The sequence below is a fragment of the Triturus cristatus genome, chromosome 2_1 (genome assembly GCF_964204655.1).
Source record: "Triturus cristatus chromosome 2_1, aTriCri1.1, whole genome shotgun sequence".
Classification (NCBI taxonomy): domain Eukaryota; kingdom Metazoa; phylum Chordata; class Amphibia; order Caudata; family Salamandridae; genus Triturus; species Triturus cristatus.
Window position 1 is genome coordinate 977,913,909 of NC_140581.1, and position 12,746 is coordinate 977,926,654.

At 46.8% G+C, this 12,746-nt stretch overlaps 1 protein-coding gene across 7 annotated transcripts in view; it reads right to left on the reverse strand.

Annotated features, from left to right (window-relative positions):
- LOC146866151 (uncharacterized) overlaps positions 1-12,746 on the reverse strand; it is a 1,119,785-nt gene that overhangs the window by 914,380 nt on the left and 192,659 nt on the right. For all 7 annotated transcript variants that reach the window (XM_085634060.1, XM_085634084.1, XM_085634050.1 and 4 more), the window contains one exon: positions 4,348-4,417. The gene's annotated coding sequence lies outside the window, so the exon portion shown is untranslated. The remainder of the gene's footprint in view (positions 1-4,347; positions 4,418-12,746) is intronic.

Genomic DNA, 12,746 nt, shown 5'->3' on the forward strand with positions numbered 1-12,746 from the left:
CAAGGGGAGCGGGAACAGTCTCTAGTTCTCTCGCTCCCCTGACGGTCCAGGGCCATGAAGTGGCCCGAATTTTGTTTTCCTGCTTTGTTTTTTAGGTTGCATGGGGATTCTTGTGGAGCTGCGGACTAAGGTTGTGATAGAGAGGCCATAGTGCATTTGTCGGAGCACCCGACTCCGAAGCTGAGGATCAGTGTTCGAGCCTCCGTCAGGAGGAGAAGCATCGTTATCGGTGGGGAGTCGTATGAGAGCCGGTTTGGAGCTGCAGAGCCCGGGAGAGCAGCAGAGGCATTTTCATTTGAGTTAGGTTGCTGGGAGTGCCCTGGTGGGGAGCGATCATGCTTTATAGCACAGCTGTTTGCGGGTTGCACATTCCGATCAGCTGTCGAGGAAGTGAGTGAGGAGGGCATTATAGCACAGGAGTTGGAGCGTGTGCTTTCAGCTGGCGTGCACTTGTAGCGGTCAGCGATTGTTTGGGTGGTACGTATTGTCATTTAAAGGGTGCTGGGCACGGAGCATGTGGGGACAATAGAGCGGTGACTAAAACAGCGCAGCTGTGTTTAAAGAGAATCAGCTGTTCAGGGAACGCTTGTCCAAAAGGGTTTAAGGGTTTTTTAAAAGCAGTGGGGTCTTTAGAAGTTTTAAGCAGTGAGGCTGCACGCATGTGGGCTTGACATCAGCTGATTGCAGGTTCGAACGCGTGCCCATTTAATGCACTTGGGCAACGTGGTTTAGCTGTTTACTGGAGGTGGCTGTTTGCTGGGGGTTACGATAACTGCTGAGCGGGTAAAAGCGAGGGGGCAGTAAGGGTAATAATTGTCAGCAGATACAGCCTGCTATACTGAATTAGCGAACACTGGCCTAATTGTTGGGTGTAGCTTGGCTGAGGCCCAAGACAGTGCGTGGGACACGCAGTTGGGGATGGTTGAATAGTGTGCATGGGGTAACAGCAGTATTTAGAGTGTGGTAACCACAGAGTATTGCTAGGTACCAGTCAGTTTCTTTCTTCTGTTTTTCCAGGCACGTGAGGCGCACACAAGACGGGTCCCCTCGCGGCAAGCGGGCGCTCATTTGTCGGGGGCATCAAGGCAACACTGCCCACGGGGGGGTTTCGTTGACGGCAGCACCGGCAGGCATGCATTTTCATCGCTTCTGGGAGCCACGTGGGTTAAGTCCTCACCTGACCCACTGAACTAGCTGGTGGACGTGGCTCTGGTTGCGTGGGTACTGTGGTCGGCTGGTGGCTGCTACTACTGCCAGGTAAGGGTTTGGGCAGTGTCTCAGACCTGTGGGTGAGGGTGATCTGTAATATCCCCAGATAGACGCAATAGCCCCCAAGGTGAAGCGTAATGAGAAACGTTTGAGTACAGATGTTATGCTGGAGGCCCTGATGCAACAAGTGCAGGTTATGGGGCAGGCATTGACAAGGTTGCAGGAGAACGTAGATGGTCCCGATGGGGAGGAAGGGAGGCCCAGGTGACCTATAGTACCTCCTAAGTCTTTCTCTCCACCTCTGCCCAAAAGAAGTAGGCCCAGGTCTGACGGGAAAGGGAAAAAGGGTGCCCCAGGGCCGGCCCCCAGTGAGCCAACTGTCCCCTCGCCAATCCCACGGGGCAACTGGGAGCCTTCTACCCCAACACTCCCATTACCGGCGGGGAATCAGCCACAGGCTCCATTGGTCCCTCCATTGGAGGGTACAGGGGGGACACGCCTGTCCAGCCAGACATAGTGGCCAATCTGGCAGCGGTACTTCCGTGGCTGGAGACAGTGGGTAATTAGTCCCCAGCAGCGGGGGCATCAGGCAACGGGGGTGATGCGATGGAGAAGGCCAAACAAATAATGGCACAGCTGGGAAAAGCAAAGCCAAACGTGGAGCACCATGTAACTCCAGGGGCAGTGACAGCCGGTCAGTAGGCTGAGGGGTGTGGGGGCCAGGGGAAGCACTCTTCCCAGTAGGCTGGTTGCCACCCTTGCACGCGCATGCGCATCAGGGCGCAAGTATGCTGAATTGCAGCCCCGTTATGGAGTGAAGGCTCAGGGCGTGGGGGGGCCCGGGGGAAAATATCTGTCCGATAAGCTGTACCCCCTACGCAAGCTTACTCCGGTGGAGTCGTCATAGGTTACCAGGATCTTGAGCTGCCAGTCATTGACCTTGCCGTAGGCTCTAGAGGGGACACGCAGAAAGTAAAAGTATATACATGTTTAGATTACGGTAGGAATGGCTATGTCTAGACGCATGTTAAGGTTAGGCAAGTGACATTGTGTATCTAGTCACTGTATTCGGACTTTCTGCGTAACTGTACATAATGTAAATAATAATTAATGTTTTAATTATGTAATAAATACGGCCAGGGGGTCACTCCCCCAAATCTAAAAAAGTGTTGTTTGAGTTGCTTGCCTTGGAGGAGGGAGTCCACATCCAAGGGAAGTCTCAGGTCTGACAATAACAGGGGGGCTTAGGCAGTACCAGGCCATATTGGTGCACGACTGCCGCCTAGTGGTGCATTGTGTTCAGTAACTTCATAGCAGATGGAAATTAGTAGTTTCGGTGAGATTGTGTAGGCCAAATAATCGCACAAGGGGACATATCACAATAGGAAGTGGTCATCTGGTGGACCCCCCAAAATGTTTGTATGTTATATATAAAGTAACATGTAAACGAGCACTGTCTGAAGTTCGGTAGTCTTCTAATTATGGATGCTGAAATGCCTTGCACAATAGAATCTGCAATTCCACCCTCATTCCTACCTCCTACCAGTGGCAGTGCTTTTTAGAAAGTATAATCAGTCACCTCCTATCAAAGTCGCAATTACATTTCTAGGCATGTGATCTTCCGTTTCAGGGGTTTTGAAGGAGTTTCGATATATTTTTAGAGCTTCTCCTTGCTCAAAAATATGTCATTTGGAATGCGTATTTTTTCCATGTACTTCATTGTTTGGGTTTTCTTGCAAGAAAGTGTCGCTTTACGTATCAAACATTTGGTTGTCGAATGTCACTCATAACTACACTGAAACCTTGAAAAAGTCACACATGCAATTTGGAAACTTGGCAGCTTTGTTGATCCTCGCCTCCAGTGTGTAGTCTCAAACCATAAAAGATCCACACAGAAACTTCAAAGTTGAACAACAATAGTTTATTTATAATGCACGTCTGCCATAAGCTGCGTCAGCCTCTAAACTGGCAGTTGAATCTTCTAAGATCTCTCACTCTTCCTCAACATTCTAAATGGAACTTTCCATGAGTAGGGAGATTAGGGTGAGATAAAATAAAGGAAGGTACCACACCTTTACTTTGCGATGTGACTGACTCACCAATCAGTCGCATCAGATAATATGGATTCTCAGGAGGTCGCCGATGAATTTTAATTAGGCCAGAAGCATTCTGCAAGTGGCCACACATACAGAAATGGAAGCCTACAAGTGACAGCAGACCTCCATCTCTACATTCGTATTCCTAGCAGGAAACCTTTTGTTCAAAAAGAAAAAATGAAGCCCATGTCCCTTAAAGGTCTGTTCCCACAGGGCTGGCATGTCACAGTTCCCAAAACGGAATCTGTCCCACTTGGATAGCGTACTTACGCTATTTGTGTGAATCAGTTACCCCCACCATGGTAACACGTCAATGGTTTTCAACAAGCATTGAACCATCCCTTGGCAACTCTCACAGAGGGGAGCTCACTTCTCATTCCAATTCAGAAAGGGTCGTAAAAGCACTTGAGTCGGAAAGAGGTCCATTACAATTGTAAACCACGGGGCAGATTTATGAGCCCCTTGCGCCACTTTTGCGTCACTTTTAACATGGGAAAAGTGACGCAAAAGTGGCGCAAGGGGCTCATAAATCTGCCCCCACGTGTTTTGTGAGTCACAGGCTTTTCGACAACAAATACACTTTGTCATCGGACCCAGCGTCGAGTCCCTTTCAGTTTGCAGGCAGGTTTGGAACAGGGAAACTGTTTTTTGTCGGTGCCATTTGAATTTGTCTGATGTAATCATGTATTTTATTTGTTGCTGTTGACGGTATTTCACTAAATGAAGAACTAGTCAATGTCACAGTACAAACCATAACCCACAGATATTCTCGTTTGTGAAATTCACAAACGATAGACTAACCTTTAAAAGTTCAAAGCAGCAACATTGCAAATTAATGTTTAAAAGCCAAAACAAACTTTAAAAATACACGACGGTGCGAAATATCTTCAACACAGACTGCCTTAATGACATACATACGAGATACAGCTCAAGGGACGACACTGCGCTGCAAAGAGCAACATCAACATGGCAAGAAGGTGAAAGACTAAAATAAATAAAAAGAGGCCAAGGGCAGCACTTTAAATAAAGTATTGGTGCTTACCAAGTTCACGCACGGTCGGTGATCCTGCCCCGGTAGCGAGTGGCATTAGCAGTGCCGAAAAAGACAATTACTGGGGGGAAAAACAACAGTGAGATCATGAATTTGAGATAATGCCAATATTTTGTTTTTTCAAAATTCTTGTTTTTCAGATTAACAAATATGAATTTGCTGCACCACACCCGTTGGTTCCGAGTGCAGTTCCCACGGTGGATTCTGAAAGTGGTGAGGTACTGGACAAGCAAGCAAGCACGTCTGAAATGAAGAGGTTTGTTGCCGGACTTTTTACTTTTGCAAACTGTCCATTGAATTCTGTGTCTTCATTTAAACAATAGTTAAGTAAATAAAAAAGGTCTGCTTCAAAGCATGTCTCATTGCTGTCTTTACACAAAGATGTTAAAAAAGTCAGCTTTTGGCGACATGTAAATCAACAGAACAGCAATTTAAACCTGCATTTCAGGCAATCAAAATCCCAATTATTAACCTGTGACTCCATTAGTTATCTTTTACATTTTGGGGCTTATTTACAAGAAACGGCTGCATCTGTATAGATGCGTCAGTTTCCCTGCGCCTGTGTGCGAAACCCTTGCGCCACCATGGATGCACCGTATTTACAATACGGCGCACCATGCTGCAAGGACAGATGCAGCAGAAATTTTGACACATCTGTCGGTACATAAGTCATGCATTGCTGGAGTCGTGTCGCAAGCATGACGCAGCTCCAGCAATGCATGGTTAGGCCTATTCCTAATACATTGCGTGACTCCTTTCGCCTGCTCTAAGCAGGCATAGGGTTTTGATGCAGTGGCGTCCTAGGAGTGGCACAGTGAAATCTTCCCGATTTCCCTGCATCGCTTCTACGAGGCTTTCCCATGTGGGAACGCCCACCCTGCATACATTATACATGTCGCAGGTATAATGTGGAGCAGCTCTTTACAATGTGACATATCTCCCTACATAAGTCACGTTGTAAATGGGCCGCAATGTGGCGCGGTGTTTACGCTGCCACTGCTTCAAAAAAAGTGATGCAACGGCGGCGAAAGTGTCACAAGGGGCTTGTAAATATTCCCCATAGAATTTTGCAGAAAAAGGTAAAGATCCACTCACCAAGAATCTGGGTACTGCAGAAAGTTTTTAAATCATGCAATGGTGAAAGGAGGCTTCGGCCCACTGCCGCACTAATGGTGACTCCACCCCAGCCCCCTGACACCTCCAGAGGCAGTCAGAGGGAGGTGGTATAAGGGGCTGAGAAGAGCTGCTCCCCTTTAGCACACCACTGCAGAAGGCATGTGTTCTCCACTCCTTGAGGCCAGACTTCCAGGGAAGGGACGAGCTGACAGATTCCTCCTCCAACACAACCCCTCAGCACCACCTACTCCCACATGCACACTGTATTCCAGCTCTGCCCCGGCCATTCACTTGCATCGAGCTCTGCTGACCCCATCCTGGGCCGCACCAATTGCTCCCTAAGACACACTAATGCAGAGCTTCATTAACAGGCCAAACCCACCAGTCCTGACATCAATGCACTAGCTGGGACCTTGAGGGCGAGTGAAACCCCGACCGGCTCATGTGCAACAGTATCCGCTCCATCCCCTGCCCTCCTCCTAAACAAACAGTCTCAGCTGTTTTATAGTGAGCACTAGTAGCGGCTCGCAAAGGGAGTTCGGTGGGGCAGTGAGGCGGGGCGGGGGAGGGGCAGGGTGGGGAAATGTAAACACCGGAATATGAATGAACGGAGGTAAGTACACATTTAAATAAATAAAACGAATTTCGTTGCGCGCGCTGCATCGCATTATTTTCCTATGGAAAATAGATCCTAACTATAACTACCTACTGACGACTGCCAGTAGGTAATATATATATATATATATTACTATCTGCAAAAGAATACGGCCTGCAGTGCTTTAAAGGAACCACGTGGATCATTCAAATGTCAGAGACTCCTCCCGTGATCAAGGCTTGCAGAAGCAGAAACGTTGGGATAAGGATGCCTATTGCCTTCGTGCTTTTCCATGAATAAATGAAATGCAGCTTTCAGCCAGAGTCGGTGTGCCTCTTTGTTTAAGGAGCATTTTGTGGTATTTAAACACTGGAAGCCTCGTACCAGCAACACTGGCGGCCCTTCAAGGTCTGAGTTAATTTTGCGAGGCAATCTATTGTGGGACAATTATTGTTAGAACCGGACCTGCTTGCCCTGTGTGGAAATGTTTTTCAGTTTGTGGCGAGTTGGGAGCTTAAGGAATAATTCCCTGAGGAATAATTCCCTGAGGCTGCGAGCTGATGCTGTGTTTCTAGTTAATGGAAACTTAAAAACGAACTGTGCATTTTGGCTGCCTGCATTTAGCGCTGGGGGTTTGATGAGTAAAGAAGAATACGCATATCAAAGCGCTTCGTTTAAATTGACAAATAACTTTCCCCCTGCGTGCTCTGCAAAAGAATACGGCCTGCAGTGATTTAAAGGAACCACGTGGGTCATTCAAATGTCAGAGACTCCTCCCGTGATCAAGGCTTGCAGAAGCAGAAACGTTGGGATAAAGATGCCTATTGCCTTCGTGCTTTTCCATGAATAAATGAAATGCAGCTTTCAGCCATGTGAAGGAGCAGTTGAGGGATGAAGGCACACCACGCACCCCGAGGCCCATCCAAGGGCCACATAATTATAACAGCTGTGAGCATTAGTGCCAATCCATGGGAAAAGACACGAACTACGAATTCCATCAGGCAGTGCGGGTCACACCCGAATCGCCCATTGGAGGGCCATCAATTTGCCAAGTAGGAGTGTCCTAATACTTACCTCAAGTCGAGCCTCTGATGAGAGCGAAGGCTCAGAAACGCGTCAGGCTGAACATCAAAGACATGAGCGCCGGAGAGAGTTCTCGGTGTGCGGGGATGTGCTGTACCCGCTTTGACTGCTGCTCGAGTGATGCCTTGCCGAGGGGGCAACAGGTAGCTTTGATTTTCACGCGGCAAGCCCAGCCGCGAAGGCAAGCACCACCCCAAAGAAAATGGGGGTCACGAGCTCGGAATCATGCCGAGCTCTCTATGTGAAGGAGCAGTTGAGGGATGAAGGCACACCACGCACCCCGAGGCCCATCCAAGGGCCACATAATTACAACAGCTGTGAGCATTAGCGCCAATCCATGGGAAAAGACACGAACTACGAATTCCATCAGGCAGTGCGGGTCACACCCGAATCGCCCATTGGAGGGCCATCAATTTGCCAAGTAGGAGTGTCCTAATACTTACCTCAAGTCGAGCCTCTGATGAGAGCGAAGGCTCAGAAACGCGTCAGGCTGAACATCAAAGACATGAGCGCCGGAGAGAGTTCTCGGTGTGCGGGGATGTGCTGTACCCGCCATGACTGCTGCTCGAGTGATGCCTTGCCGAGGGGGCAACAGGTAGCTTTGATATCTATATATATATATAGATATATATTCACTGAAAAAACCATAGGATTCAGGGACGTTATAGTTAGAAATTAGCATTTAAAAAACCTTAGAAATTCACTGAAAAAACCACAGGTTTCAGGGACGTTATAGTTAGTTGGACATTTCACTTGTACAAAACCAGAGAAATTTGGACGTTATAGTTAGTTCAGCTAACTATAACTCGCGCCACCGCAATGCACTGCTGATGACGTCACATACTACATCATTCATGACATGGTCAGTGACATTACTGATGACATCTCAAATGAAATCACTGATGACATCATCCACGTGATAATCTGATGCACCTCCTCATACCCTAATATAACCTTTGATAAACCCACTCTAAAATACAGACTACCATTTTTGAAACCATAGACATACCAATACCAGTTAGTACATACCCTCTCACTAATTCCTAGGTCTACATACAAATCCACTCATTCACCCATACAGTCACTCATACATGCAGTCAACCATCAATACAGCATGACCATATGTACTCACATATCTATCCAGAAACACTCACACACACCGCCACTCATCCATAGAGTTACTCACACACCTATTCAGTCATGCAAATACTCAATCACACTCCCATTTACTCACCAATAAAGTTATACACACACCACATCATGTATTCAAACATATACTAACACATACTTACACTCATACAATAACTAATACAAACACACACTGATCATACAGCCACTGTCACAATCACTTACTCTCACATATAGTAATTATACACTCCAACACTCACATATACTGCCTTTCACATATGCAGTTACTCAGACATGTACCACTGAGGAATCCATTCACTCACCAACACACCCATACACACACTCACCCACCTATACAGCCCTTCACAGACGCAATCTTGAACCCGTACACCCAGTGAATCATCTACTCACACATCCATGCACAGAGTCACACCCCCCACCCACCCACACAGACACTCAGGAACCCATACAGATACTCAGACAACCAATCAATATCCCATGTAGATCCTCATTTAGCTACTCACCAACCCATGCAACCTCTTACACACCAAATGACAAACTAAACTGTGAATGTCTGTATCAGTCACTAACCCATGCATTCAGTAAGACACATTTAATCACTCACTTATACAGTCAGTCACGCACCTACTAAATCATCCATCCAGACACTTATACACCCACTCATTCCTCAATACACCTTGACATATATATAAAACATATTTAAACTTTATAAAAAACAAGCAGTCACTGGATGATGTCATCAGTGATGTTATCAGTGATGTCATTAGTGATGTCATTTGAGATGTCATCAGTGAAGTCACTGACCATGTCATGAATGATGTAATATGTGACATTCATCAGCAGTGCATTGCGGGGGCGCGAGTTATAGTTAGCTGAACTAAGTATAACGGCCGAATTTCTCTGGTTTTGTACGAGTGAAATGTCCAACTAACTATAATGTCCCTGAAACCTGTGTTATTTTCAGTGAATTTCAAAGGTTTTTTAAATGCTAATTTCTAACTATAACGTCCCTGAAACCCATGGTTTTTTCAGTGAATTTCAAAGGTTTTTTAAATGATAATTTCAAACTATGCCTACAAAGGTAGGACATATGAAGAAAGAGGAAGAAAAGCGCAGAAAGAAGCCAGACAAATGCAGAAAGAGGAAACAGAAGTCGAGAAAGACAAAGAAAGGTGAAGAAAGAAGCAAGTGATGTGCAGAAAGAACCAACACAGGAGCAGAAAGTCCTCCTGTGCCCCCAACTTTTTGCTGACGGGTACTGGTGGTAACTGACTCTGACTAATCAGGCCTAGAGCAAGTGTTTTGCTAAAAGACACTTAGAATACAGTGAAAACAACTACATAAACTAGGAACCACTATGTGTTGGGTTACCCCTGTGATTAGCATGACCTCCTCTGTATTTGCCATGGGTTAGTGCCTGGGTCATTGCATGAGTACATGAGTAGTGACTGGATGATTAGAGTACTGCAAGGAGAGTGCATGGTGAATTTATAAGTGCTTGTGTTTTGGAGCAGTGATTAGATGAGGACATGGAACTGGCTGTGTGATTGGAGGAGTGCATGGGTAGTGACAAGGAGATGGCTGGACTGCATCAGTAGTGCTCAGGGGATTGTAGCAGTGCATGTGTTAGTGCCTGTATCATTGCATGAGCACGTGAGTAGTGAGGGGATGATTATAGTACTGCAAGGAGACTGCTTGGTGAATTTATAAGTGCTTGTGTTTTGGCAGAGGGATTGGATAAGTACATGGAAATGGCTGGGTGATTGGAGGAGTGCATGGGTAGTGACAAGGAGATGGCTGGACTGCATCAGTAGTGCTCAGGGGATTGTAGCAGTGCATGTGTTAGTGCCTGAATCATTGCATGAGTACATGAGTAGTGACTGGATGATTAGAGTACTGCAAGGAGACTGCATGGTGAATTTATAAGTGCTTGTGTTTTGGCGGAGGGATTGGATAAGTACGTGGAACTGGCTGGGTGATTGGAGGAGTGCATGGGTAGTGACAAGAAGATGACTGGACTGCATCAGTAGTGCTCAGGGGATTGTAGAAGTGCATGTGTTGGTGCCTGGGTCATTGCATAAGTATATGGGTACTGACTGGATGATTAGAGTACTGCAAGGAGAGTGCATGGTGAATTTATAAGTGCTTGTGTTTTGGCGAAGTGATTAGATAAGGACAAGGAACTGGCTGGGTGATTGGAGCAGTGCATGGGTAGTGACAAGGAGATGGCTGGACTGCATCAGTAGTGGTCAGGGGATTGTAGCAGTGCATGAGTTAGTACCTGGGTCATTGCATGAGCACATGGGTAGTGACTGGATGATTAGAGTACTGCAAGGAGAGTGCATGATGAATTTATAAGTGCTTGTGTTTTGGTGCAGTGATTAGATAAAGACATGGAACTGGCTGGGTGATTGGAGGATTGCATGGGTAGTGACAAGGAGATGGCTGGACTGCATCAGTAGTGTTCAGGGGATTGTAGCAGTGCATGTGTTAGTGCCTGGGTCATTGCATGAGTACATGGGTAGTTACTGGATGGTTAGAGTACTGCAAGGAGAGTGCATAGTGAATTTATAAGTGCTTGTGTCTTGGCGCAGTGATTAGATAAGGACATGGAACTGGCTGGGTGTTTGGATGAGTGCATGGGTAGTGACAAGGAGATGGCTGGACTGCATCAGTAGTGCTCAGGGGATTCTAGCAGTGCATGTGTTAGTGCCTGGGTCATTGCATGAGTACATGGGTAGTGACTGGATGATTAAAGTACTGCAAGGAGAGTGCATGGGAATTTATAAGTGCTTGGGTTTTGACAGAGGGATTGGATAAGTACATGGTGCTGGCTGGGTGATTGGGGGAGTGCATGGGAAGTGACAAGGAGATGGCTGGACTGCATCAGTAGTGCTCAGGGGATTGTAGCAGTGCATGTGTTAGTGCCTGGGTCGTTGCATGAGTACATGGGTACTGACTGGATGATTAGAGTACTGCAAGGTGAGTGCATGGTGAATTTATAAGTGCTTGTGTTTTGGCGCAGTGATTAGATAAGGACATGGAACTGGCTGGGTGATTGGAGGAGTGCATGGGTAGTGACAAGGAGATGGCTGAACTGCATCAGTAGTGCTCAGGGGATTGTAGCAGTGCATGTGTTAGTGCCTGAATCATTGCATGAGTACGTGAGTAGTGAGGGGATGATTATAGTACTGCAAGGAGAATGCATGGTGAATTTATAAGTGCTTGTGTTTTGGCGGAGGGATTGGATAAGTACATGGAACTGGCTGGGTGATTGGAGGAGTGCATGGGTAGTGACAAGGAGATGGCTGGACTGCATCAGTAGTGCTCAGGGGATTGTAGCAGTGCATGTGTTAGTGCCTGAATCATTGCATGAGCACATGAGTAGTGACTGGATGATTAGAGTACTGCAAGGAGACTGCATGGTGAATTTATAAGTGCTTGTGTTTTGGCGGAGGGATTGGATAAGTACGTGGAACTGGCTGGGTGATTGGAGGAGTGCATGGGTAGTGATAAGGAGATGACTGGACTGCATCAGCAGTGCTCAGGGGATTGTAGAAGTGCATGTGTTGGTGCCTGGGTCATTACATAAGTATATGGGTACTGACTGGATGATTAGAGTACTGCAAGGAGAGTGCATGGTGAATTTATAAGTGCTTGTGTTTTGGCGCAGTGATTAGATAAAGACATGGAACTGGCTGGGTGATTGGAGGATTGCATGGGTAGTGACAAGGAGATGGCTGGACTGCATCAGTAGTGGTCAGGGGATTGTAGCAGTGCATGAGTTAGTGCCTGGGTCATTGCATGAGCACATGGGTAGTGACTGGATGATTAGAGTACTGCAAGGAGAGTGCATGATGAATTTATAAGTGCTTGTGTTTTGGTGCAGTGATTAGATAAAGACATGGAACTGGCTGGGTGATTGGAGGATTGCATGGGTAGTGACAAGGAGATGGCTGGACTGCATCAGTAGTGTTCAGGGGATTGTAGCAGTGCATGTGTTAGTGCCTGGGTCATTGCATGAGTACATGGGTAGTTACTGGATGATTAGAGTACTGCAAGGAGAGTGCATAGTGAATTTATAAGTGCTTGTGTCTTGGCGCAGTGATTAGATAAGGACATGGAACTGGCTGGGTGTTTGGAGGAGTGCATGGGTAGTGACAAGGAGATGGCTGGACTGCATCAGTAGTGCTCAGGGGATTCTAGCAGTGCATGTGTTAGTGCCTGGGTCATTGCATGAGTACATGGGTAGTGACTGGATGATTAAAGTACTGCAGGGAGAGTGCATGGGAATTTATAAGTGCTTGTGTCGTTGTGCCGTGATTAGATAAGGACATGGTACTGGCTGGGTGAATGGAGGAGTGTATGGGTAGTGACAAGGAGATGGCTGGACTGCATCAGTAGTGCTCAGGGGATTGTAGAAGCGCATGTGTAGGAGAGTAGAATC